This window comes from Pleurodeles waltl, chromosome 10, assembly GCF_031143425.1.
Source record: "Pleurodeles waltl isolate 20211129_DDA chromosome 10, aPleWal1.hap1.20221129, whole genome shotgun sequence".
Taxonomy (NCBI): domain Eukaryota; kingdom Metazoa; phylum Chordata; class Amphibia; order Caudata; family Salamandridae; genus Pleurodeles; species Pleurodeles waltl.
In genome coordinates, this window is record NC_090449.1 from 158,609,494 (window position 1) to 158,634,156 (window position 24,663).

Genomic DNA, 24,663 nt, shown 5'->3' on the forward strand with positions numbered 1-24,663 from the left:
ACCGCCAAGGGTATTATGACCCTGCCTACCGCCGCGGTTTCTTGCGGGCGAGAACCGCCGTGCGAACCATGGCGGTAAGCACTATCGGGGCCAGGGAATTCCTTCCCTGGCACTGATAGGGGTCTCCCCCACCCCCCACTACCCACCCGAGTCCTCCCCCCACACCCTCCACCCCCCTGCCACCCCCCAGAGGTGGTACGAACCCCCTCCCCACCCCCACCCCGACATGCACATACATGCACCCCGACATGCACACACCCCCAACATGCACATATACACACCCCCTACACACACATACACAACGGGGACACATACCCGCACACATACATGCCGACATGCACACCCGCCGAACTAAACACATTGCCCATAGGCACAGCAGCACTCCCCGCCCGCATGCACGCACTCACACACCCCCTCTACACACTCACACGCACACCCCCATGCACGCACACATCACACAACACCCCCCCACCCCCTCCCCTCACGGACGATCAACTTACCTTGTGCGTTGGTCCTCCGGGAGGCGACGGGAGCCATAGGGACGTGACCGCCAACAGAAGACCGCCAACAGAAGACCGCCACACAGAAATGTGGGTCGTAATTCTGGGGGCGGTGTTCTGCTGGCGTGGCGGTGGAGGTTGACCAGTCTCCACTTTCCCGCCGACCGCCAGTGTGGCTGCTGGCGGTATTCCGGCGGAACGCTCCCAGCGGTCGGAATACGCGCAGCGGCATACCGCCGCGGTCGGCGGTCTTTACCGCGGCGGTAACTCGGCGGTCTTGCGAAAAGACCGCCAAGGTCAGAATGAGGGCCTAAAAGTCTTGCTGCATTCATTAATTATAAAGGACCCAGGAATTTCAGGCAATAGTGAGAATCTATTGGGAGTCTATTTTATCTGGTTTGTTGGTGGAAGAGATATACCAATATAGAAATCTGCATGCACAATAAATTCAGTACTATCAAACTGTGTTAGTTCATCTATGCAATTCAATTATCACAACTACCTAGAATTTCAAAGAGCATATATAATCTGATTCTTTCCATCAATATAATCATGCAACTGACAGAAATTAGAAGATATATGGTAGGTACTAGCTGCTTCTGTTCTCAAACTGCTCTGCTACACATTAGGCTTTTACCCAGAACCCTTTTCTCTGTGCAACGTTTGAGGCACACCTTTTAAACCTCAGGCACCTCACACAGTATCTCCTCATAGGACAGACTAGAACTCTTTCAACCACACAATCAAATGGGTGCCTAGAATTCCAACTAGGCTTTGCCATGTGTATGATGCACATTATAAATGCTATCATCTAATGCAATGCAGTTTATGGATGATCAATTTTTATAAAACAGATTGTCATCTCAAAATATTTTGTTGAAATTGTCTTCCTTTTTCCAAATATGATTACCGTTGTACTCCTAGTCTCAGAAGTAATGAGACAGTGGGTAGGGTGTTTGAGGACTGGCTGAGGGTATAAGAGGGACGGATCAGGGTTTGTTAGATTGGATGAGGTAATGTGAGGACCAGCTAAGAGCTTGTCAGAGCTGCAGATGATCTGTGATGGCTAACTGAGGCCATCTTAAGAGCTGACTGAGGGTGATTGCAGCCTGAGAAACTCCTGTAGGGGGTGGTAGAAATGTAAGGGATTTGAAGGGCTACTCTAGGGATCTAGTGAATGAAGGGGAAGTTATAAGAGATGACTGAGACCCCAGCAGAAAGAAACCACCACAGATTTCTCAGCAGTTCCCTGCTCCCACCCCCCATTCTCTCTGGCAGACATTGTGAGAGACAAAAGAGACCATACCTCTACTCCACACACTTATCCACATACACTGTTGGGTTTGGAGGGCAACATAAAGACACCTGCTCTCACTTGGCTTACATGTGCTGTTCCTTTTTTGCGTGTGATAGAAGCTTGCATTTCTGTTTGCTTTGTTGTATCTCTCCCACACTCGTTAAAAAATATTGACTCAGGTCTAACAATGGCGACCTTGTCCCTAATGCTAACCAGTCAAACGTGCCCCATAACACTGAGTTCAATAGTAAAAGACATAGGGGGTCATTCCAAGTCTGGCGGGCGGCGGAGGCCGCCCGCCAGACTTCCCCCCTCCGAAATACCGCTCGTATTCTAAGTTTTTCCCTGGGCTGGCGGGCGGTCGCCAAAAGACCGCCCGCCAGCCCAGGGAAAAACTCCCTTCCCACGAGGATGCCGGCTCGTAATCGAGCCGGCGGAGTGGGAAGGTGCGACGGGTGCTGTTGCACCCGTCGCGTATTTCACTGTCTGCCAAGCAGACAGTGAAATACTTGTAGGGGCACTCTTACGGGGGCCCCTGCAGTGCCCATGCCAGTGGCATGGGCACTGCAGGGGCCCCCAGGGGCCCCGCGACCCCCCCTACCGCCATCCGGTTCCCGCGGGCGGACCGCCGGGAACTGGATGGCGGTATGGGGGGTCGGAATCCCCTCGGCGGCGCAGCTGGCTGCGCCACCTTGGAGGATTCCAAAGGGCGGCGGTACACTGGCGGGAGCCGGCAGTGTTGCCGGTCCGACCGCGGCTTTACCGCCGCGGTCGGAATGCCCTTGGGAGCACCGCCGGCCTGTCGGCGGTGCTCCCGCGGTCCTCCAACCCGGCGGTCATTGACCGCCAGGGTTGGAATGACCCCCATAATTTGGGTCCAAAAGGCCCATGATACCCCACACCCAGTGCAGCTGCTCCTGGTGAATCAATAATAGCTATGCTTATACTTGCCTTAAGTATTCTTTCTGTATTTGACAACCTTGCACTGCTATGAACTGTGCCGAGCCTTGTCAGTGTGTGATGGAAGGTCACGCTTGCACTGCTGCTGCTGTTGAATACACCCAAAATTGAGTATTTGGAAGGGGTGTTGGTCTCATACATCAATATCCATTTTTTTCTGATACAATAGAGTCTTACCAAATAAGCTACTAGTGAACATTTTATCAGGGTATGTCGCATCTAGGGTAATGAGGAAGCCATTTTTTCCGCTCAATGTGGAGTCGAGATAACACTTGTACTAAGCATTGATGGATCCTGGAAGCATTCAAAATCAGTTTATTCAGATTCAGAAGCACCATTTCAAGTAGGTAATTAGAATTATGATTCATCAGTCTGAACACTGAGGCCCTCATTACGGGTTTGGCGGTCTTCGGGCAAGACCGCCATGCGAAATGCCGTCACCATACCGCTTCTGCATTTTACAAGTCACAAAGTACAAACAGCCCAAATCCAGCCACAAAACCAGCACCACCAGGCCGACCGACGACGAAAGAGTGACTGTCCTACCGCCTGTTCCACCACGCAGACACCATTCTGAACACCCTTATACGAGTCAGTTTTCAGCACAGCGACACATGCACAGCGGTAAACCTTTGGCGGTTTACACCGCAGCAGTACAAAAAGGCACCGCTAATAGTAGCCAACACCACATTGGACAGTTTGAATCCCCCACACCTGAAACACATACAGACACACCACACACACCTGCTCACTGTAATATATCACACCCACCACACCCACAATCCCTTTGCGACTCCCACGACCAGCCACAGAGACATGAGGCATGAAGTTTCTCCAGTATTGGATCTTTCATAGATTCACATGCTTGAATCATCCCCGTCGTCGAGGTGGGAGCCTCACGGTAACTTTAAATACACAAAGCAGTAAGTCTGTAAGTTTAAAACCAGTAGGCCTCAGTAGGCCTTATAGGATATTTTATAGCCTATCCACCTTGTTTTGTGAAAAGACCCAAACTTCAGTGTCAACCGATCAGGATTCAGCCCCTCATAAACACTCCCAACAAAGGCTGAATTCCCTCAGATTTTCTACTGCACGTCGTGTGAAGGGAGTCTCCCTGAGCTCTGCTCAGTTTACCTTTTTTCTGACTGAAAATTGTTTCTCTCAGGAACTCAGCTTTCCAACTTTATCATGTCTGAAAAGACAAAGAAGGGTCTGTTCAGAGACTGTGGCAGTTGTGGGAAGAAAAGACTACATGTTGATGACCTCCACAAGAAATGCATCTACTACCTCCATCCAGACCACAAGGTGAGAGCCTGCAAGATCTGTCGCACCTTTAGTCAAAAAACCCTCAAAGACCGTGAGGGTAGGCTTCTCTTGTGGCTGCAGAAGCAGAAAGCCATGGAACATCCTTCCTCAGACGAAAGTGAAGCGTCATCTCATGCTTCTCACTCCCAAAAAAGAACAGGTGAGAGAGGAAGATTGCCTGATGAGCCACCAAGGAAGATGGCCAAAAAGTTGAAGCAGGTCTCTACTGAGACAAAAAAGGGTGTTCCCCATTCAGAGACACACACAAGTTTGCCAAAAAAGGTTCATTCAGAGCCTACTACGCCTTTACATAAGAAGAGTACCGCAAAAAAGGCATCCCAGTCTCTGTCACCCCAGAAAGATCCGGAGAAATTCTCTTCAGGAAAAAGACACCCGTCGACGACCACCCCGTCGACGACGGTGACATCTACGACAGTGTCGTCAACGTTTACAACGGCGGTCTCACCGATGATTATGACGTCGTCACCGCTATCTACGGCAAAAATATTTTAAAAAGCTTAGTCGGCGAACACGTCGTCGACGGCTTCATGGGTCCACCAATCGACCAAGGCACTTCCGTCTATAAAGCACCTCTAAATGAGGTTTAAGAAGAGCACACCACAGATGCCAACAGGGGAACCGTCGACGAAAGAACGCTCGACGAAGAAGCCGTCGACTAAGGAACCGTCGACGAAAGCGCCGTCGATGAAGGATCCGTCGACTAAGGCACCGTCAAGACGATTCAACGCGATTCTTACCCCTTTCTCTCATCACTATGGGGGACAAAGCTTCCGATATTCTGCCAATGCATACCTCTCCAAGCAAAGTATCGCCATATCCCCCACAACATCTCTTGGATGATGATGATGATGCATACTCCCAAGACGAGGGAATGTTTGGGGCAGCGAGTAGCCCGTCTCAGCTGCATGTAAAATGCCAGGATTTTTATGACGAAGATGAAGAGCAGTACCAGCCCAGCTATGCTTCAACATCATACCCCCCGGCAGAACAACAATTACCCCTCTCCATGCCAAGCACATTAGTGGCAGACCTTCAATCTATGCTCAATGACTACTACAGAAGGTTTCCACCATCAACACCTACCACACCACCCAGGCCTGAAACCTACCAGACGCCTCGTCAAACCCAGAGGACCATTCTCCCGGAGACACCACAGGTTAGTATACCATTGACTAGCCAAACGCAAGAAGCTCATCCCTCGTCAGGGAAGAGGGTGAGTTAAGAGATTATGGGCCTAATTCTGAGTCTGACGGGCGGCGGAGGCCGCCCGCCAGACTTCCCCCCTCCGAAATACCGCTCCGCGGTCGAAAGACCGCAGAGGGTATTCCGAGTTTTCCCCTGGGCTGGCGGGCGGTCTTCGCAAGACCGCCCGCCAGCCCAGGGGAAAACTCCCTTCCCACGATGACGCCGGCTCGTAATAGAGCCGGCGGAGTGGGAAGGTGCGACGGGTGCAGTTGCACCCGTCGCGTATTTCAGTGTCTGCTTTGCAGACACTGAAATACTTTTAGGGGCCCTCTTACGGGGGCCCCTGCCGTGCCCATGCCATAGGCATGGGCACGGCAGGGGCCCCCAGGGGCCCCGTGACTCCCCCTCCCGCCATCCGGTTCCCGGCGGGAGAACCGCCAGGAACTGGATGGCGGGAGGGGGAGTCGGAATCCTCCATGGCTGCGGAGCGCGCTCCGCAGCCATGGAGGATTCCTACGAGCGGCGGAAAGTCAGCGGGAGACCGCTGGCTTTCCGCGTCTGACCGCGGCTAAACCGCCGCGGTCAGAATGCTCGTAGGAGCACCGCCAGCCTGTCGGCGGTGCTCCCGTGGTCGGTGGCCCTGGCGGCCACCGACCGCCAGGGTCGGAATGACCCGCTATGTGACCAGCGAATGGGATGATTACCTCGTCCCCACACCATCTCCACCTCCAGCAGGTCCAGTGGATTCGCCTCCAGAGGACATAGGAGGTTTTCATAATTTGATAGAGAGAGCGGCAAAGCGTTTTGGCCTTTCTATTATCTCTCATGAAACAGAGTGCTTCCTTTACGACTTCAAGGAACCATCAAAGAGATCGGTAAGAGCGATACCGATAGTAGATTTCTTATGGCAGGAAGGGTTGAAGGCGATGAAGAATCCGGCGACAGTGCCTTCACAAATGCCAAGGCTAGAAAAGAAATATAAGGCCCCGGATGATTCTCCGGCCTGATTAATGTCGCAGCCGAAACCTGATTCAGTAATATCACAGACAGCGCAACGACGTTCTAGAAACCCCTCCACGCCTATAGCATCTCCCCCAGACAAAGAGGGGAGGAGATTAGATAATATCGGGAAACAATTCTCCTCGGTAGCGGCGGTCACAGTCAAAGTAGTTAACTCCCTCGCCATCCTAGGGAGATATGATCGCCAGATGTCGGCAGACATGTCTGCTTTCTTGGATCTCTTGCCGGAGGATGTCAAGGTGGAAGCAAAAAAGGCATTGCAGGAAGGAGAACGGATTGCTGCAGAGATTATAGACAGCGCAATAGACATTTCTTTAACTGGTTTCAGACAATTGGCTGGTGCAGCAGTCTTGCGTAGGCAAGGATGGTTAAAGGCTACATCATTTCGACCGGAGGTCCAGAGTCGCGTTCTCGACCTGCCTTTTGATGGTGAGAGTCTGTTTGGGAAGCATGTCGACGACATGTTACAAGCCATCAAAACAGATACGGATACAGCAAAATCACTAGGTACCTTACAATACAAAAAGCAACCTTTGCGTGGAGCAAGGGGAAGAGGAGGTTACTCCTTTCGAGGGGGCTACCATCAGTACAGACCCCAGTATCAGTCTTCCTCCACAGGATCCCGACAACAGTACCACCAGCAACAGCAGCATTACAGGTTGACACCGGCCGCGGCCTATAAACATCCAGCGAGAGGAAGAGTGGTTGCCCGAGGAAGGGATACGGGCAGGAAACAATGACCCACCAACCATTCCAGCGTTCTTCCCCCCACCAATCTCGAGGGTTGGAGGTCGCATCACTTCCTATTTCCTTCAATGGGCAGTGATAACATCAGACAGATGGGTTCTCGATATAGTGGCCAGAGGCCATACTCTGGAATTCACACAAACACCGCCAACTGTTCCTCCATCGGGCCCTCCACCCCGAGGGTGAACCAACTCCTCAAAGAAGTGCAAGTGATGCTGGGCAAAGGAGCGATAGAACCGGTCCCTTTTTCTCAAAGGAACAGGAGATTCTATTCCCTCTTCTTTCTCGTAAAGAAACCCTCCGGGGACTGGCGCCCCATCCTGGACTTAAGAGCACTAAACAAGTCTCTAAAGAAACAATCGTTCAGGATGGTAACATTACAGGATGTCCTGCGCCTTTTAAATACTGGAGATCTGATGGCATCCCTAGACCTCCAGGATGCTTACTTTCATATTCCAATACACCGCAACCACCGCAAATTCCTTAGATTCAGAGTAGGTGGTATGCACCTCCAATTTCGAGTTCTTCCATTCGGTCTCAAATCGGCCCCCAGAATTTTCACGAAAATGTTGGCTCCGGTAGCAGCACATCTCCGCCAGTCGGGTATGAAGGTTTTTCCTTACCTAGACGACTGGCTCATAAAGGCACCTTCAAAGCCTCAGGTGATACGTCATATTTTGGTTTGCCTTCGATTGCTAAACAGCCTGGGGTTTATCGTCAATTATCAAAAGTCTCAGCTTCACCCCACACAAGTATTAAATTTCTGAGGAGCAATACTAGACACGGTCCACAGCAAGGCGTATCCGTCTCACGAGAGGAGACAAAAACTAACCTCCTTAGCACGCAGACTCTCTACAAAAAAGTTTGTTTCAGTCCGCATCTACAAATCATTGCTAGGGATGATCTCATCATGCATTCCGCTAGTCCCAGATTGCAGGCTCCATATGCGACCCCTGCAAGAGCAATGTACAGTAGACTCAGATGCGCGGTTCGTTCGAAGACAGAATTTGCATAACACCTCTAAAGCAGACCACCATGAAGTGGACTCACATTCCTTCATCAAGTACTCAGTTACATAGTAACAACGGATGCTTCCCTCAAGGGATGGGGTGCACACTGCCAAGATCTGCAAATCAGCGGATCCTGGAATGCAAAAGAGGTTCAGCTCCACATCAATTACCTAGAGCTCAAAGCGATAGACCTAGCTCTAAAAGCTTTCTTGCCAAAACTACAAAATTCAAGTGTCTTAATCAGAACGGACAATACAACCAGCATGTTTTATCTAAACAAGCAAGGAGGCACAAGATCCCTACAACTCTTGCAACTAGCTCAGGATATCTGGACATGGGCCATCAAGCACAACATTTCGCTCAAGGCGGAGCATGTGCCAGGACAAACCAACGTTCTGGCAGACACCATGAGAAGGACAGTGATACCATATCATGAGTGGGAGCTAGACCAGAAACTTCTCAATCGACTTTTCCTTTTATGGGGCAAACCAAATCTCGATCTATTTGCCACACTCAAGAACAAGAAATGCCAGTATTATGCAAGTTGGCTTCCCCAGAAAGGATCGTGGGGAAATGCGTTTTCGATGAGATGGTCTGGGGTCTATGCCTACGCTTTTCCTCCGATCCCGCTCATATCGAGAGTCATCAACAAAATGAAGACGGAGGGGTGTCGCCTTCTATTCATAGCTCCCAGGTGGCCCAGACAGGTCTGGTACACAGAGCTCCTAATGCTCTCCGAACAGCCACATGTTCAACTCAGAGTCTGACCCTCTTGACAATGCACCAGGGACAAGTCAGGCATCCAGATCCGTCATCTCTTCGCTTGTCGGCTTGGCTCCTGAATTCAATGAATATGTAAATCTGAACATTTCCTCGGAGTGTAGAGACATCTTAGCCAAAGCTAGAGCGGACACTACCAACAAAACCTACAAACTTAAATGGAAACGTTTTTGTATATGGTGTGCAACAGAAGGTATACATCCTATTTCCGCTCCTCCAGAGCAGATACTTCCATATCTCTTGCTTTTGGCAAAGTCAGGACTTTCATACTCCTCCATTCGAGTGCATCTGGCAGCAATCTCGAGATACCGTAGATCACAACACATGGTCTCATTATGTTCCACCAGAATTGTGAAACAATTCATGAAGGGCCTTTTTCATGTTTTCCCACCAGTTCGGAAACCTCAGCCATTATGGTCCCTGAATGTTGTATTAATGCAGCTCATGAAAGCTCCCTTTCAGCCGATCCACAGAGCCGATCTAAAATTCATCTCATGGAAAACAGCTTTACTAGTAGCTCTTACTTCAGCCAAAAGAGTCAGCGACATTCAGGCTTTCACTACTAAAGAGCCTTTCCTCCAATTTACAAATTCCGGTGTAATCCTAAGAACAAATCCCAAGTATATCCCAAAAGTTCCTTTAACTTTTCATTTGCATGAACCAGTCATCTTAAAAACCTTTTTTCCAAATCCACAAACGGTAGCCGAGAAGACATTACATTCTCAGGATATAAAAAGGTGTCTAAAATTCTACTTACAGAAAACACAACTCATCCGTCATTCTGACCAATTATTTTTTGCATTTGGTGGAACAAGAAAGCGACATGCAGTGTCCAAACAGACTATAGCCAGATGGATTGGCCTCACAATCCAATTTTGTCATGCTAAGGCTGGTAAACCGCTCCACAACAAGGTGAGAGCCCACTCTACAAGATCAGTAGCCGCTTTAGCTGCACTCTTTGCTGGGGTGCCACTGTATAGCATCTGCAGAGCGGCCACATGGTCCAGCCAGCATACGTTTACAAGACACTATTGTCTCGAAGAAACAAGTAACATTGATACAGCAGTGGGGCAGGCAGTACTGAGGCATCTATTTCGTTAAGGTGAGCCTCTTACAACATCCCACCACCACACTCAAGGTATGTTCGACTAATTTTATATTACAGTGTAGATTGCTCTAATACTTCGTTTCATACTAGTCGTAATACCAAAGCTTTTTCATATTGTGTTAACAGGTTGTAGACCTCAAAACAACAACGTCACATATTGTATCATAATATTCTGACATACAGTTTTTTCTATTATTGTTATATTTATTAACGTGATTGATATCACTTGGAGAATTACGATAAAATAGCAGACAGACTAATTCGCTAATTCTCTAACATTACTGCTCGTTACTCTGATTCAAGCATGTGAATCTATGAAAGATCCAATACTGGAGAAGAAAATTAGTTACTTACCTGTAACTGCAGTTCTCCAGTATTGGTATCTTTCATAGATACACATGCGACCCACCCTCCACCCCTCAGAGGCTCCCCTATTATACAGATATTGAACTTCACACTTGTACTAGAAAATCTGAGGGAATTCAGCCTCTGTTGGGAGTGTTTGGGAGGGGCTGAATCCTGATTGGTTGACACTGAAGTTTGGGTCTTTTCACAAAACAAGGTAGATAGGCTATAAAATATCCTATAGAGCCTACTGAGGCCTACTGGTTTTAAACTTACAGACTTACTGCTTTGTGTATTTAAAGTTACCGTGAGGCTCCCACCTCGACAACGGGGATGATTCAAGCATGTGAATCTATGAAAGATACCAATACTGGAGAACTGCAGTTACAGGTAAGTAAAAAAATTTCATATCCCATACACTACAAATACTTTCACATTGCACACTTTGCACACACCACCACCATAACCCACCAGCACCCACATCAAAACACCCCCACACCACCAATCCCCCTGCACTGCACCCTACCTGCACAGCACACACACCCCCAACAACATTTCATGCCAGAATCACCCACGGTTCACAGACAATGAGTTGCGGGCAATGGTGGACAAGGTCGTCCAAGTAGAACCTCAACTGATGGGAGCCCAGGTCCAGCAAACATCGTCGGCCAGGAAAACTGAGCTATGGCAGAGGATCGTCTACAGGGTCAAATCAATCGGCACCTATCCATGCACAAGGGAAGATATCAGGAAGAGGCGTAACGACCAAATGGGGAAGGTTCGTTCCATGGCATCAAGGCACCAGGTCACCCTGAACAAGGCTGGCGGTGGGCTCCCACCTTCTCCACTTGAGTTGACATCCTGGGAGGAGAAGATCTTGGACACCATGCATCTGGAGGGCCTTACTGGTATCATCAAGGTCTCGACTCTGGGAAGTCAACAAACCCCCCCCCCCAGGCACCAACCACTCCTGTCCAGCATGCCTCCCCACCACTCCCTAATCCACCCCACCCCACACTACTGCACCCCCAATTACCCCACACCCTACCTCTGCATGCCACACCATCCCTCTCCCACCATCCCCACACACTCCTCCCAATGCACAGATAACAATCACAATGTGAAGAACCACAACTCCCACAGTGCATCACTCCTCACTCAGCAAGAAATCACAGTCCTACATCACAGTTGAATACCTGCATGGACAACCTCACCACAGCGCACACCTACTGGTTGCTATGACAGCATCCCAACACGTGGCAATGACAGTAGTGCCAACCACCATCGACAACTCACCATGGCACAAGTAAACCATGGCACAATCCCCATACCCAAATCAATGTCTACTGTGCTGTTGCTGTCAGTGCCATCACTGGGAAGTATGTCAAGCCAATGCATGTACCACACCATGGAAATAATAACTACACATCCACATACAAACTCTCCCCCTTCCCATCCACAGGTAACCCTGCCACGCTGCAGAGGATGCCGGGGTCAGACAGCCCTCACCAGGATGAAGGCCCCAGTGGATGTCTGGATGGGGATGACTTGCCTGGACCATCTGGGGCGACTGGTCAGTCCACTCCCAGGAGCCCAACCCTGGACACAACGGACACACCCTCCTATGTGGCTGAAACACCTTAGCCAGCCCATCCTCCACAAACCTGTGCCCCAGGGACCTCTCAATCAGACGTTTGCCCCACAGTGCAGGGGCCAGAATCAAGAGCACACACCCCAGACAATGAAGGAGCACAGGCACAGGGGGCTAGGGGTAGTGGGACGGGAACTGTGGTCCAAGGGACGGGGTAGCCACAATACCAGACTGGCCAGGAGGCCCTCACCCAAGTCCTGGGTGCATACCACCAAACCCAGGACACTATGGCCCAGATCCTCGTCACCGTGCAGGAGAGCCAGAGGCTGCTGAGGGAACACCATCAGGAGGCAATGCAGCAGTGGCAGACCCACAATGCCAACATGGGCTCCATAGTAGGGGTGCTGAAGGTACTCACCACCATCCTGCGTGAGTCCACCTCCCACCAGCAGGACCCTTCCAATAGCAACAACCCATCTGAACCCTCCATGTCAGCGGCAGCAAGTGGCATGGAGACTCTGCCCCAGGACCCGGAGGACACCAGCACCCCTCCCCCTGTGGCTTTGGAGCCCCCACGCAAGCAAGAATGTCCAACCAGACATCCAGCCCGAATTGATGCCAAGACCAAGACCACTGCCAGGAAGTGACCCTTTCCTGAACATTCTCCCTTGTATGTCACTGAGACACCCTGTTGACTGTCCACTGTCATCTCTCTCTTGTCCCAAGGACACCATATTGGACTTTGACTACCCACAGCTGGCCTAAGTACTCTGATGATCCCACCCGCCATGACCCCACGCATCACCCCTTGCCCTTGTCCCTCCCAAATAAACACAATTAAGCACAGTTACTGCCTACGACTTTAATTGTCATGGGTACTAAAGATACTGCCATTACATGTGCAACATTCAACCCATTGTCTTGCCAATGTATGTTTGAGTGACAGAAGGGGGAGCAACATGCAGCAATGATTACAGTGGAGCAGCCAGTGGCTGGAGATATGTGTCAAGTGAGGCAACAGCTGAGGCCGGAACCATAGTGCACCACAGCAATGTCCTGAAAGTAGAACAATACCGGGAAATCAATCACAAGTCCCCAACCATATGCACATATGCCCAAAACAAACCCACAATCCCAAGACATACCTCCCCAATGGTTTCTCCCTCACAGCAAACAGATCCAGACGTGAGGCAGTTCCCACTGCCACGCACAGTAATTTTGCACAGCCCCCAATGTTGACTCCCAGGACAGGATGCAATACATAGGAAACCACCTAGTGTAGCACACATATTGCACTGGATCTGCCAGTTCAGGCAACAATGGTCATGCACATAGATGTCACTGGTGCAGCAGCACAACAGCAGGCAGAGATTAGCACTGACCTGTGCACAGTAAGAACCCAACTCATGGGCACATGAAACCCACCCCCAAAGCCACCCAGAGTCAGAGCTGCACCCAATCGCTCGAGTGATTACAGACACCAGGTGGCAGCATGGCACAAGGCAGACAGTTGTACAGGTCACATCCAAGACATTTGACACATACCTGTACCTCAGTGGAGGTATTGTTGTATCAGTTCAGCTCTGGAGTCACCTGCATCCTCATCATCTTTCTCCTCATCACTCCCCATGTCTCCTTCATCAGCCACTGGTAAAGCTGCCACCTCCTCTGCATCCAACAATGGGATGTAATGTCTTAGGGCCAGATTGTGTAGCATGCAATAGTCAACAATTATCTGTCACACTTTCTGTGGTTTGTAGAGTAGAGCACCTCCGGTGATGTGCATACACCGAAATCTGGCCTTCGGCAGGCCAAAGGTCCTCTCAGTGACCCGTCTTGTCCTACTGTGTGCCTCATGGAAACTGTTTTCAGCAGCTGTAGTTGGATACCTCAAAGGTGTCAATAGCCAGGGAAGATTAGGATAACCAGAGTCACCTGTGTGCACAGAGGTAAGAGCCATGTCAAGTCCGGGAGGGTGATAGGGCAGGTTGTGAAGGGTGTTGAGAGCAGATAGGCACACATATGAAAGGATACATACCAATGAGCCAGGCCCGGTCCCTCTGTAAAGGTGCCATCATGTGTGGGATGGTGCTGTTCCACAGAATGTAGAAGTCATGCACAGAACCAGGGAACTTGCCGACCACTTGTGTGTTATATTGGTCAGCGAGACACATCAACTGCACATTGGTGGAATAGAAGTTTTTACGGTTCCTATGCACTTGTTCACTCCTCCTGGGTGGCACCAGTGCAATTTGGGTACCATCAATGGTCCCTACCACATTAGGTATATGTGCCAAATCGTAGAAGGCAGCTTTGACAGCGCCCAAATCATCACGTTGGGGGAACCTGATGTAGCTGAGCAGATGTTTTAGCAGGGTACATAGTACATCCCTTAGGACGTAGCTGAACATGGGCTGTGACATCCCTGTTGCCAAGCCCACTGTAATCTGGAATGACCCTGACTGACAACACCTGTACTATGAGAGGGATGGCAAAGGGATGACAAATGGCAGGCAACAGATCTGGCTCCAACTGGGTCACCAGCTCCATGATGGTCTGACGGTTCAGACGATAGGTCAGAATGATGTGATGCTCTTCCAGGGTGGCAAGGTCGACTTGGGACCTGTACACCAGAGCATTCCTCATCCTCAGCCTTCCACCGTACCTGGGAATTGGAGGGAGTAGGAATCAGGATGTGCAGCATTGACTGTGTGGACATAGTTGAGCTGTTCAAAGGTCACCAAATGTCACCCATGACGCACCTTCAATGCACCCTCAATTCACATTGCACATGTAAAATTGCAGCCTCCTGTCCTGCATACACAGGACAGATGGAAGTGAGCCATCCCGCCGAGTAACACGTCATGGCGGTAGGCGGTCGCAATCGCTGTGCAATTCCTCATTGGTTAACCTCATCCTGCAGAAGATAGGGCCCCAGCCTTCACCTCTGAGGAAGTGGAGAAGCTCGTGGACTGGGTACTACCCCTGTATGGACTGTTATATGGGGCACCAGAGCAGCAGGTGAGGCCAGTGTCACTGTCCTGTCTGTGAGTAGTGCGTATGGGGGCCTTGGAACGAGGCAGTGTGACTGGAGAATGAACATGGGTGAGGAGTCTGAGGATACGTGGATTGATCAAATGCGCGTGTGGTAGTGAGATGTGTGCTGTCCACTGCTGTGCCTGTGATGCCACGCTACATGATTTTGTCCTTCTGTCTGTGTCACCCATGCAGGTCAGCGCCCATCAGAAGGGGACATGGTGTGCCATCGGCAAGCAAATGCGTCCCTGGGCGTCCATGCCAGGCGGCGCACCCACTGCAGAAAGTGGTGGGAGGACCTGAGACGGTGGGCCTGGAAGACCATAGTGGGCCAGCTGGGGACGTCCTCCCGAGGGAGGGGTGCCTGTCGGACCCTGACCCCCCCCCCAGTGCCCAGCATTTTAGAGGTGGCATAACATGAGGTGGATTGGCGCTTGAGGACAGCACAGCAGCCACAATGGGGTGAGTACACACTTTCACTTACAATATGTGTTGCCATAGTGGCTCTGGATGTGCACTATTGGAAGGCTGTCACGTGGGTACTAGGTAGATACATGCCCACTATGGATATTATACAACTGGGCAGGATTGGAAGCATAGATGTGTGGCCAGGCCATGCAGTCAGTGAATTGAGGGGCACTTACCTCCAATGTGGTATCTGTGTTGTCAACTACTACCAAGATGAGCTAGGCAGTTCAAGCCAATAGGGTCATTGCATCTGGGTTGTCAGGCCATTGTAATCAGTTCTTACCAACCACTGTGTCAGAGGTGAATGTAGAGTCCTCAATCTGCTGGTAGGTACTGTATGTGTAGTGAGGTAAGGTGGGCCAAGATGTCACTGTGCAATTTGACAATGGCCTAGTTGGCATGGCAACTACCCATGCAGGATTCAGTTGGTTTGGTAGACTAGGAATTGTGTGTCTCAACAGGGAAATGGGAAGTGGCCAAGTACTAGGCTGGTGTGGCAGGTACGCCTCTCATCATGTACACAATTGCATCTGTGTCACCATCAGCGGTGCACATGTGCATTGCTGTGGTGTTCCATTGTTGTAGCATGTGTAAATGAGGGCATGGTATGTCATGGCATGGCATCAGAGGATGTTGTAGTTACTCTGTGTGACAGTTGTGCTGGCACTGACCAATTGCACTCTGTCTCTCTCTCACTCCTAGGCTCCCTCCCGCCCTCCCTCTCCTCCTCTGTCTTGGTGTGCATCAGCATTATCTGGCAAAGGAGAAGGGGCACCGGCGAGTGGGGAAGCTGCAGCGCACGGGACCCAGGAGGCTGATACCTGTGGAGTTGAGGGGACCAGAGGGACGGAGGGCGAGGGAAGTGCCACAGGGGAGACGGGATCAACCACACCATCTTCAGATTTCTCTTCCCATGGCAGCTGCCTGGCGGTGGCGGACCCATATGGGCACATGCCTGCATCATTCTTGTCCACCACCTCCCTTACCAGCACCACCCTCCCTGTAGCTCCCCACCCATTTGCCCGTGTCCACTCACCCAGGAGGGTGGCATCACCTTCTCTACAGGCACCTCTTCCCCTGCCCCAGTCAGCCCTGCTGCCCTCAATGAGGAGGATATTAACTTCCTGAGGTCCATCTCTGTGGGGCAGTCAACCATTGTGAATGCCATCCAGGGACTGGCATCACAGATGCAGCAGTCAAATGCCTACCTTGAAGGCATTCACAGTGCCCTGTCTGCCCTACAGAGATCGTTTCAGGCTCTGGCCTCCTCATTGACGGCAGCCAGTGTTCCTTCTTCTTCCATCCCCCCTCCAACTACCCTTTTTCAAATCCCACATCCCTCTCCCCTCACCCATCCCAGGCACACCTTCATACCAACATCCATCCACATCAACAGACCCAAATCGCAAGGACAAACACAAGCACCACAAAAGACACCACCGCCATGCACACACACAACAGACACATGCAGACACAACTACATCCACTCCATACACGGACTCCCCAAGGATGTTGTAGTTACTCTGTGTGACAGTTGTGCTGGCACTGACCAATTGCACCCTGTCTCTCTCTCACTCCCAGGCTCCCTCCCGCCCTCCCTCTCCTCCTCTGTCTTGGTGTGCATCAGCATTATCTAGCAAAGGAGAAGGGGCACCGGCGAGTGGGGAAGCTGCAGCCCACGGGACCCAGGAGGCTGATACCTGTGGAGTTGAGGGGACCAGAGGGACGGAGGGCGAGGGAAGTGCCACAGGGGAGACGGGATCAACCACACCATCTTCAGATTTCTCTTCCAAAGGCAGCTGCCTGGCGGTGGCGGACCCATATGGGCACATGCCTGCATCATTCTTGTCCACCACCTCCCTTACCAGCACCACCCTCTCTGTAGCTCCCCACCCATTTGCCTGTGTCCACTCACCCAGGAGGGTGGCATCACCTTCTCTACAGGCACCTCTTCCCCTGCCCCAGTCAGCCCTGCTGCCCTCAATGAGGAGGATATTAACTTCCTGAGGTCCATCTCTGTGGGGCAATCAACCATTGTGAATGCCATCCAGGGACTGGCATCACAGATGCAGCAGTCAAATGCCTACCTGGAAGGCATTCACAGTTCCCTGTCTGCCCTACAGAGATCGTTTCAGGCTCTGGCCTCCTCATTGACGGCAGCCAGTGTTCCTTCTTCTTCCATCCCCCCTCCAACTACCCTTTTTCAAATCCCACATCCCTCTCCCCTCACCCATCCCAGGCACACCTTCATACCAACATCCATCCACATCAACAGACCCAAATCGCAAGGACAAACACAAGCACCACAAAAGACACCACCGCCATGCACACACACAACAGACACATGCAGACACAACAACATCCACTCCATACACGGACTCCCCAAGGATGTTGTAGTTACTCTGTGGGACAGTTGTGCTGGCACTGACCAATTGCACCCTGTCTCTCTCTCACTCCCACCCTCCCTCTCCTCCTCTGTCTTGGTGTGCATCAGCATTATCTAGCAAAGGAGAAGGGGCACCGGAGAGTGGGGAAGCTGCAGCCCACGGGACCCAGGAGGCTGATACCTGTGGAGTTGAGGGGACCAGAGGGACGGAGGGTGAGGGAAGTGCCACAGGGGAGACGGGATCAACCACACCATCTTCAAATTTCTCTTCCCATGGCAGCTGCCTGGCGGTGGCGGACCCATATGGGCACATACCTGCATCATTCTTGTCCACCACCTCCCTTACCAGCACCGCCCTCCCTGTAGCTCCCCACCCATTTGCCCGTGCCCGTGCCCACTCACCCAGGAGGGTGGCATCAAATCCCACATCCCTCTCCCCTCACCCATCCCAGGCACACCTTCATACCAACATCCATCCACATCAACAGACCCAAATCGCAAGGACAAACACAAGCACCACAAAAGACACCACCGCCATGCACACACACAACAGACACATGCAGACACAACAACATCCACTCCATACACGGACTCCCCAATCACTGTCATATCACCACTCACACCTGCAGTCACCACCTCATCAGTCCCAGATCCTGCCACATGTGCTCTCACTGCCACCGTCACCACATCATACCCCCATACGTGCACCCCATACACCACATGCGAACACACCACGACAATCAACACCCCACATGCAGCACATCCACCCTACCTGCAGACACCACCCCAACATTCACTCACACATCCCCCTGCAATCTCTGCGTCTCTTCCCCCCTCCCAGTACACCTAAACACCCACACTCTCTCACCCAACAATTACCCAGCACACACGTCATCCACCCACACACCTCCATGTATACACTTCTCAAGCATTCACTCTCCCTCCACTCCCAAATGTCCTTCCTATGACCTACCTTCTGCCCCTAAGAAGCTTTTCCTGCAAGAGTTTTCCCTGTTCCCCACCACTGGCCCAGTCCCTGACCCCACCCCAAGCGCCCTGCTACCGTTCCCAGACCCCTGCCTTCCACCTCCCAATCCTCCTCTGGTCCTCGCCATGCCCCTCCCCCACCTAAGACTTCCACCCCCACCAAGTCCACAGTTACCCCTCTCAAACACAAGGCCAAGCCCATGCCCTCCAATTCCAAGACCAAGCCCACTCCCTCCACTTCCAAGGCCAAGCGCAACCCCCCTCCCAGCTAACCCACTACCTTCCAAAGGCAAAACTGAGGACCCCTCCTGAAAATACACCACCAAGGACCCCCCTCCAAGCCCTGACCAAATGACCGCTTCTCCAAGCCCAAACCTCCTCCTGCCCCCCTCATCTCTGAGGTGCCTGCATGCCCCATTGATGCCCCTGCCCTGTGGAGGTCAACAGTTTGCAGTCAGGAGTCAAGTTGGGGCGTCAATCTGTGCCCAGTGTGCTCGGGCACAGCAAGTATTTTGGACTGGCCCTTGGGCCTCATTGTACACAGTTCTGCCTCTTTCATTTGTTATTTTAATACATCTGCAGAACTGCAACGTTAGTGGCAATGGTAACAACCTTGTCCTGGTTTTCCTTCAACTTGTATTTGTGGTCGATGTGCGATTTGTGTGTGTGTTGTGTGTGTACTAATGTCCTTCCCTCCAGTGTGTGCTAGGCTGGTGTACTTACGGTTGGTGTCTTGGTCGGTGTCGCTGGTCCTGGAGGTCAATAGCCAGCAGAAGCATTGGGAAGACTTGCAATTTGCGTGCCATGGTGCCTACGGACGTGCCTGTGTTCCTGAAGGTGAGTGTTCCCTTTTATGTTGTTCATTTCCGCCAGGCTTTTCGTGGTGGTGAGACCGCTCTGGAAATCCTGGCGGTGTGCAACCTCATAATACGGTCGTGGGAAACAGCCTGACTGCCGCCCTGGAGATGCCTATTGCCGGCCACAGCTGTCCGTCCACAGTGGCAGTTCAGACGGAAACTTGGCTGTGTTCTGCAGGTGCCTGCCCCGTAGTATGGTGGTCTTCACCACCAGGGCCACGGCGGTGCGACCTCCACCGCGGTGGTACACAGACTGCCAGACTCGTAATGAGGGCCTGACTGTTCATAGATTTACATTGCAGTATATATTGCACTGTCCAGAATCTGAATTGAGCAGTGAGAATATGAATAAGTAACCTAGGTTTGAATCCAGATGACTGGTAAGCCATCACTTAATCAAATGGACAACCCCCTTAAACGCCTATTTTTTTGCATTCAAAATTCACTTTCTCCTGTCAGATTCACAAAACTTTTTCACTCACTACCATTCCCTCCATAGTTCAACTGGATTATGGTTTGATGGTATGACATAGGATTAAAAATCTTCACTTCTCTGTTTCAGATAAAATGTTATCTAAATCAGTAATAACTGGGAAAAAAATTGCTTGTCAAAGTTGTGGGCGACTTGCCTTTGTATATTTCTGTCTGAACCTGGACATTTTCCCAGGCGTGAGCTTGCCAATCGTGAGTTTCATCCCAAAAAATGAGTAATAATTGGGACAAAAATTGCTTGTCAAAGCTGTGGCGACCTTCCTTTGTAAATTTCTGTCTGAAGCTGTACGTTTTCCCCAATGTGAGCTTGCCAATCATGTGAGTTTTATCCCATATAAAGTAACAATGTCACCTGAGCAGTGCAATGTTGTTGAGGAACCACACCTAGTGCACTCCTCTTTGTGAGGGTTGCCAATCTCACTTCTGTCTGCTATTTGTGGACCAGCAGTTGTGGGAGAAAAGTTTAGCCTTTTTTGTCATTGGACTTTTTGTGTTGTGAGCTGCACAAGATTGTTGTCTCCTTTAAGATGGGCTACTGGTGTTCATTTTAGGCAGGAGAACCTGTACTGCACCAAATATAGTATCCTTATTTTAAAAGACGGGTGGCTACTCCATTTATTTGTATACTGGGTCCTTGAAGCATACTTGGGGTGGGGTATCAAAACAGGTGCACAGAGCCTGTTCCACATTCCTGGTCTCAGACACTCATACTAACTCATTGAATAGTTAAACTAACTAGACTATTAGTTCTGGCTTTGAATAAATCTTGAAAAGATTGTGAAGTATTATAAATCTAAGTGCTTCTGAAGTGTCCTGAGCTCAGCCGAACAAACCTCCATAGAGTACCATATATATTTGAGGGACAATGCATAGAAAAAAGTTGGCGCCCATTAGTACCAATTTGTTGGAGACACCTCAAACCATTATAAATTAAATATAATTAAATCATCTTACGTTCATAGTTCTTTTTTTATTGTTTTATTGTTTTACTTTCATTCTTTATGCACATTAGCATGCAGTTATAAAATTAAGGTTGTTATATTTAGATGTATTACATCAGAAGTCATTACATCAAGCTAAGTACATCATGGTACATTTACATCACAGGTTCTTACCTCAAGAGTACCTTTACTCTGCAGCTTTTAAGGTAAGTACTTTCTTTATATGTACATGAATATAATACCCAGTGGCAGTCGACACTGGTATTTATAGCTAGGTCAGTGTTTCCATAGAAAATGTATTTTTTTGTTTTGCTAGTAACTTTGGCGCTTTTTGACAAATCTTTATATCACTTTCCAAAAAGCTTCCTATTTTGCCTAGTTTTTGCGGGGACAGTTTCGGGTTGATAAGTTAAGCAGGGGCTGAGAAAAAGGGGGATCCCAAAATACAAAATCTCTATGCATTTTCCATAGACTTTTTTTAAATAGCGTAACTGCAAAAACTGCTGAACGGAACTACACAGAATTTGTCAGGAAGATAGATCTTCATCCACAAAGCATGCTTCTTGTGATTTGGTGTAAAACAGTTCAGTAGTTTTTTAGAAAGGAGTGATCAAAAATATTTGAATATTTGGACGGTTTTGTTAGTCCTTCAAACCAAGTTTAAAAAAAAAAAGCAATCTGATTGGCCCAGGGGGCTTTATTCCCTTGGGCCAATTCGCTCCATCAGAAAACACGCTCAGGTGGAAGCAAGCTCTCCAAATGGCTGCCTACAACATGGAGAAACCACAATCCCACAGGATTCCTGCCTAAGGCATTACAAAATAAAAGGATGCTCTGAATTACAAAGGGAAGAAGGTGCACGCCCCCTCCCCGAGCCTCATTGAGACCTCCATCCCCCAGGTCCAAAGTATGAACAAAAGGGTGGGGGGGCTCACCATGCTCATTAGAGTCCCGGGACACCATCCTGTGGAGCCACTTCATTCTTGAAAAGGGGAGGTGTTGTACAACTCCCCTCCCCAAACCTGAATACCTGGCTTCTGCTCTTCTTTTTTTAAAAAAACTCACAGAGTGAGCAGGGGGAAGCATTTATTTTTGGGGGGTGTATGTGCCCCACCTCCTTAGGTCGATTTCGGCCCAGAAGCCTATCACAAGGCCCTGGAACATTTTTTGGGGGGAAGAGGGCTCGCTGCCCCACCCCATCTGCCTGGGTCCAGTGTATTTTTTAAGGGAAAAGGGGTACCACTGTCCCCCTCCCTGAGCCTTTAAAGGCCCCATGGAACCCACCCCAGGACAAAGCAGGATGCCAGTGTTTGCTCTTGCTTGGGTGGGAGCACTCTCAAAACTCCCGCTAAGTTAAAGCACTTTTTTTTAATGGTTGTGGGAGTGGGGAGCGACCCCTTAGGTAAGGGTCACCCTACTGGGGGGCAAATTCTTTTTAGGCCTATTTTAATTAGGCCGATCTGTCCCCAATGGGGGCAGAAACCACTAGGCACCAGGGATTTTTTATTTTTATTTACGGAGGTGAGCACCAAGGATTGGTGTGTGTGTGTGTGCTTGTGTATGTTTTGTTTGGGGGGGGGCAGCCCCTTGGGCAAGGGTCGATTCCCATAGGGGCACATTACTGTTGGCTATTTCTGCCCCACTTGGGGGCTGATCGGCCTATTTTTTTAAGGCCAATCTTCCCCCCTTAGGGGCAGAAAGCCCAGCAGAGACCAGGGCAGATTTTTTTCACAAAAGAGACCCCAAATAAATCAGAACAAAGTTGTTGTGCCCACCGGTGGGCAGATGAGGCAATTACCCCTGATCCACTCCCGGGGTAGCAGAAAGCCTACTAGATGCCAGGGAATTAAACAAATAGTGGGTGGTGGCTACCAACCAGTATGGGCATGGTTATGCCCCCACTCCAACTAAAGGGGGTAACGTCTTACAGCTCTTCCCCCGCATACTGAAAGATCTTATCCCAATGGCAAGCAAGAGGACATTTGATTATTTTGGGTTTTGGTTTTACATTTGGGCCATGAGAGCTTGTCTAACTCTCAAAATCGTCCCACTTGTAATGGTGAGGGCTGCAATATTTGGACTTTGGGACACTGACATGTAGAAAAATCTACAAGACCTTGACATCTGAACACTAACCACCTGGGTGAGTCTAGGGTGGTGGCTTTACATGCCCCTGCACCATTTTCTTACCCTCAATGCCCTGCAAACCTCCAACTTTGCTTAAAATTACACATTTTTCCCACATTTGTATGATGAAACCTTCCAAAATCTACAGGAATCCACATAATTCCTACCAACCAGTATTGTCGCATCTATACCGATAAAAATTCTGCCTAAAAACTTTTTTTTTTCAAACTGCCGTTTTGGTCCCGCTTTTGTTCCCCCTCAATTTAAACATCTTTTTGGCTCTTACCTGTCACAGGCACTGGGCCCACCTACACAAGTGAGGTATAATTTTTATTGGGAGACTGAGGGCAACGTTGAGTGGTAGGAAATTTGTGCCACTGCGGTGATCCCACACAGAAATGTGGGTAACATTTGATTTTTAGCTAAATGTGAGGTTTGCTGAGGATTCTGGATAAGAAAACACTGGGAGATCCACGCAACACACACCTCCCTGGACTCTCTCGGTGTCTAGTTTTCAGAAATGTCTGGGTTTGTTAGGTTTCCATAGATTGCTGCTGAGCCCATGACCAAAAACACAGGTGCCTCCACAAAAAAAGGTTGTTTTGTATTTGATCATTTTGTGTCTACGTAGTGTTTTGGGGCATTTCCTGTCGCAGGCACTAGGCCTACCCACACAAGTAAGGTAACATTTTTATCGGAAGACTTGGGAAAACGCTGGGTAGAAGGACGTTTTTGGCTCCTTTTACCCAGAACTTTCCATCACCGAAATGTGAGGAAAAAGTGTTTTTTTGCTACATTTTGATGTTTGCAAAGGATTCTGGGTAACAGAACCTGGTGAGAGCCCAAGAAGTCACCCCATTCTGAATTTCCCTAGGTGTCTAGTTTTTAAAAAAAGTATAGGTCTGCTAGGTTTCCCTTGGTGCTGGCTGAGCTAGAGGCCAAAATCCACACCTAGGCACTTTGCAAAAAACAGGTCAGTTTTCTTTGGGAAAATGTGATGTGTCCATGTTGTGTTTGGGGGCATTTCCTAACCCGGGCACTGGGTCTACCCACACAAGTGAGGTGCCATTTTTATCAGGAGACCTGGGGGAACACTGGGTAGAAGGAAGTTTGTGGCTCCTCTCAGATTCCAGAACATTCCATCACCAAAATATAAGGTAAAAGTGTTTCTTTGGCCAAATTTTGAGGTTTGCAAAGTATTCTGGGTAACAGAACATAGAGAGAGCCCCACAAGTCACCCCATTCTGAATTCCCCTAGGTGCCTATTTTTCAAAAATGCACAGGTTTGGTAGATTTTCCTAGGTCCCAGCTGAACTAGAGGCCAAAATCTACAGCTAGGCACTTTGCAAAAAACACATCAGATTTCAATGTAAAAATGTCCAGCAGATGTAATGGTATATTGAAGAAAAAAGTTATAGATTAAAACGTGGAGAGAAATGACTGTTTTTTCACCTCAATTTGAATTGTTTTTGTATTTCAGCTGTTATTTTCTGTGGGAAA

The 24,663-nt window shown here is 49.7% G+C and overlaps 1 protein-coding gene across 1 annotated transcript in view; it reads left to right on the forward strand.

The window, feature by feature from the left end:
• The window catches only part of MYO15A (myosin XVA), a 761,224-nt gene that overhangs the window by 506,248 nt on the left and 230,313 nt on the right, over window positions 1–24,663 (forward strand). The window lies entirely within an intron of this gene.